At 39.2% G+C, this 4,969-nt stretch overlaps 1 protein-coding gene across 1 annotated transcript in view; it reads right to left on the bottom strand.

Moving 5' to 3' along the window:
• Positions 1 to 4,969, bottom strand: part of UBN2 (ubinuclein 2) — a 77,437-nt gene that overhangs the window by 70,941 nt on the left and 1,527 nt on the right. The gene's annotated exons all lie outside the window — the stretch shown is intronic.

Below are 4,969 nucleotides of genomic sequence, written 5' to 3'. Positions count from 1 at the left end.
GGTGGGGACACACACGGAAGTTTACTATAACGCATAGTGGTTTAAAAAAACACAACAGCGCTGCATCCCACATTTACCAAAACAAGATACAATCACAAGATAAATCACACCCTTTACTCAAGGTTAGGACTTTAGCAAATACATCTGACATACACAGCTTTTCGATGCACAAGAAAAAGCTGTTTCCAATGTCAGATAACGGACTAGAAAGTTAAAGGAGAAAAGGAAGGCTGGATGGTACCGAAGGAGCATATCAAGTAATTAAAAGAGAAAGTATGTTACAGCTGAAAGGCTGGATACAGATTTAGCTGACAGAGAGCAAGCCGAAAATGCAGAAGGGACAAAGACTTGCACACTTTGGAACTGACACTTCTTCCTGGATGTAAAGGCTGAGATATAATCAGTCTAAAAAACATGACAGAGAAAGAAAGAATGAATACAAAACCAGTCATCATACCTGGAACATTAGAATAAAGGGATGTGCCTTAAAGTTTAAAGATGTTAATTTCAACATAAAATTTTAAAATTATTGTTAACAAGTAATAAATTTATTGAATCCTTAATCCTAATAGGAGGTACTAATTGAAAATGTAACATGATTTGAAAAGAAATAAACCAGCAAGAATACTCTAATAAAGAATTTAGGAGGGGACCAGCAGTTAGTGTAATGGCTATGTTGCTGGACTCCCATGTAGTGGACCACGGTTCGAGTCCTCACACCAGCACCTGTGCCTGCGTGCCCAAGATCCTGAGAGGAGAATGGAGAAGGGATTGCACGTGACCACTACCCACGCCCCCCACCTCTGGGGGTGGGGGAGGGGTGTGATTTCTCGCTTTCTGTCTCTCTGTCTCTCTCTGTCTTTCTGGTGAGAACACATGCCCTATAGCAAAAGTCTCTCCAAAAAAAGAACTTAAGAACATCAGAGTACAGCTCTAACTTGAGGGCTGAAGTTAAGGGCAGTTAGCAAAAACCATGCTTCATTATTATAAACTTGTTCCCTCATGTCACCATGAAGTTCACATACTAGTCTTACTAACAATCTGACCCAGTTAATATGTGTGAATACATTTATATGGACCTGTATTTTTAATAAGAATCTTTATAAAATATGTACTTTATGTAGGCATCAAAAGAACATCTCTGATTTACTCTTTTTTTAATTTTTTTTTTTTTTTTTGCTACAGGGCAAGTGCACTAGCCAGAGACAGACAAAAAGCAAGAAATCACCCCCCAGGGGAGGATGGCCATGCCGGGTCACCCTGCAATCTCTTCTCCATTCTTCTTTTTTTTTGGAGAGGTTTTTGCTATAGGTCACGAACGCTCGCCAGAAAGACAGAGAGAGACAGAGAAACAGAAGGCATGAAATCACCCCATGGGGGGATGGCCACGCCACAATCCCTTTTCCTCCATTCTCCTCTCGGGATCTTGGGCACGCACGCATAAGTGCCCCGTGTGACTTTTAAGCCACCAGGTCCGGGATGCGAACCTCGGTCAACTACATGGGAGTCCAGCGACATAGCCATTATGCTAACTGCTGGTTCCATTCGCCTCCATTCTTCTCTCAGGATCCTGGGCACACATCTCTGATTTCCTCGACAGTCTACTAAAAGAAACTTTAAAAAACTGACTTATTTTTATTTTACAGTTAAGAATAAAACTCTTGGGACCAGCAGGTGGCATGGTGGTTAAGGCGCTGGACGTTCCCACATGGCCGACCACAGTTCAAGTCCTGGACCTGGTAGCTTGCTTTCTCTCTTCCCCTTCCTCTCTCTCTCTCTGTCTCTCTCTCTGGTCAAATTAAAATAAATAGATGAATAAATAAAATTAAATAAATAATTCTTAAAAAGAAAAAAGAATAAAACTCTTCCCTCAATCAAGACTAAGCAAGCTTCTTTGTTTTTTTCAGGTGGATTTGGAAAGTATCAATTCCCCACATGCAAACTGGTGCAAAAATTTTGTTCTTTTATCTTAACTCACCAACAGAAGCTCTTTCAGACATCTTAGCTGAAATATGCAATACGACAGACAGTGGAACACTATGGAGTATCTATCTGTATCCGTATCTATATGTATACTTTCAGGTTGTCGGAATGTTTGACTTTACCAACAAGCCAATCAATACACGTATAATATATATACAGCATAGTTACATTAACATTATCATCAATTGCTTTTCTTTTTTACACTGAACATTCGATTAATCACGGTCACAAAAGGGTGTCCTAGTTAACTAATTTTCTAGTTTACTAAGAAAAAAATTTGTTTTCTTGTATATAAATCACTGTCAAAACGTATTTCTAAAATGTGCTATTTTTAGCCAGAAATGGTGAGCAAATTAATCTTTCCAGTGAGAGAGATTTCCAGTGCCTCAGTTATCCTCCTGAACTGCCTCAATCAGGCACAGTACTGTAGAGGGACAAAGTTAAGGGCTACCTAACTCTGTCCTAGCAACCTAGAAAGTGGTTTTGTTTTTCATATTTTGCCAGTATATGCTTATTTAATTGTGCTTTCGCTCATTAGTAAAAACAGCATGTAGAAATTCTGATTGCATTCTAGTTCATTGAAGTTTTACTGCTTAGTATTCATAAAAAAAAAAGAAATGAAATATCCCCCTCCCCCGATATATGGTATTCACATGTCACACACATATTTTTATAGCTTCACATCTATCGACTTCAGGACCTGTGAGCTAAAAATCTTATTCAGTGATACACGGCTATTTCAAAAAATTAAAGCCTTTTTTCTTCTAATTTTACAAAAATCTCTCTTCCTTTCTTTTCTCAGCTGGCTACAAGGCACGTTGTTCAATTACAATAACCCAAAATTGAAACTATTTTGAAAATTACATCTCTGAAAATAAATGGTCTTCCCCTGAGGAAATGGGGAGGAAAAAACAAATTTGGTGATTGCCACTTTCCAGGCCAATGTTACGTTCACATCTTGCTTCTTGATGGTCTGTCTCTCTTATAGGATTTCTTTTCATGAAACTATGACAATTTTACTCAAAGAAGTGTTTTTCTATACTTTCTTACATAATAAACATTCCCAGGACTATCTGTCAAATCTCTTCTGCAAAGGTACTCTGCATAAACAATGAATTCCTTTGTCCATATGACAAAAGAAATACGGCTAAATATACAATGAGAAAAGTGGACTAGTAAATCCCTAATCTGATAGTATAAACAGGAAAAATAAACAGTATTATTCAGCTTTCTTCTATTACGAGAGACTAGTAATAGTTCTAGTATTAAGTTACCAAAGCTAAAGTATCAAAATAAATTTTACTTCTGAACTTTTCTTTATTATGAAACGGTACATATCTATTCATTTTTCAGGGCACGAATATTCTAGCACAAAGAAAACCATAATACTAGTGTTTGTGTTGCTATTACAACTACTTCATTTTGGCAGGATTCTCTGGATTTAAACTGTACAAGTAAGTGGTAGGAAATTTTGCTTTTCTAAGAATTGTTACTGCTATGGAGAGAAGTATTAATAAAATCTTGTATAACCACTTCATGTGTTAGCCTCATTTTTAAAGTGAAAATAATGGTTCTTATCTCACTGAGTTCTGCTAGACTAGATAAACCATGTACAGTATTCAGAACTCTAGCACACAGTAACTCCATAAATGTTGGCTATTATGTGTTTTTACCCAAAGATAATGCTTTTTCACCAGTAATGTATAAAAATTACAAAATGTGTAAACCTACTTAGATTAGTAGGTCAAATACAATTTATTTGAAAAAAATGTTCCAATTCGATATTTAATATTCTTAATATTCTTCTGCGGAACAAAATGATATACAGGAGTGAGGCACTAAAGTGAGTCTAAAGGGCAAAATGTTACCTGGAGTGACCAAAATTCTCCCTACGACTCATTTTTGTGGAAATCATTTAATCATGATTTGACAGCGCAACAACATTTGTAAATAATGATCGAAAGGTTACCTGCCCATAAAATAAACACAATCCGGTAACACGGCTTAATATGATACCTTCCGACCAAGGACTCATTCATTTCCACTGTAAGGATAGTTAGGCATGAAAACAAAACAAGTGACATCTTGAGCCCCTTAGATCTATACTAAACCAAGACCTCTATATAGGGGAAATCGTTAAACGGCAGTGGGAATTGTTTTTACTGTTACTGTCATTTCCCTTTCTAACTTCTCAAGCTCGTCAACCCACAACAATAAAAATGACAACTACCAACACACCTCTGTCCTGTCTCCATTGTTCACCAGTTTCACCAAAGGTACACCTATGTATTTTCAATAAAGTTCTTAAACATGCGATGCTAATTTTTTCCCTCATTCCCCAACAATTACAATGACCAAGCACAATATCCTCCAACTCGGACCTATGAACTAATGATTTACACTCAGTAAAAACAAGACGGGTAGGCGCCAAATAAAACGGGCGAGACACCTTCCCGTTCAATTGCAGTGTGAACAAACTCGACAAAAAAACAAAGCTAAAAAGGCTTGCCAATACCAACACGACAGAGAAAAACAAGTAACCAGATGACTAACCTGCTTCTCTATTTTCTACGTGGAATCCTTATCTCTGAAATGTTTAATTACTCTTAAATCCCCTCCGATGAAGGACTACACTACCAGCCCCGGCGCCCGGCATTAACAACAGTGACGAGGAAGACAGGAGAGGGGTTACACAATCTCCCAGCTTCGGGCTGGGGGGCGTGTCCCCCAAGGTTTTCTCTTCCTCTCCACCGCAACCGCAGCTCGAGTGCCGAGAGAACCCAGGCACTCCGGCTGCAGGGCCCCAAGATTTTGTGTGTGGGGAACAGACAGGAGAGGAGGAAAAGCTGAGGTTTCGAAAGGTGCAGAGGAAAGCAGGCTCGACGCCGGGTCCGGAGCGGGTGCGGGGTCTGGGGTCCGCGCAGCCGGAGAGCCTCGGCAATCCCCAGGCGCCGGGCCAAGAAACGCACGCCGCCCGGTCCACCCC

Source organism: Tupaia chinensis, unplaced genomic scaffold (assembly GCF_000334495.1).
Source record: "Tupaia chinensis unplaced genomic scaffold, TupChi_1.0 Scaffold000140_1, whole genome shotgun sequence".
Taxonomy (NCBI): domain Eukaryota; kingdom Metazoa; phylum Chordata; class Mammalia; order Scandentia; family Tupaiidae; genus Tupaia; species Tupaia belangeri.
This window is presented reverse-complemented; position numbering and strand designations above follow the sequence as displayed.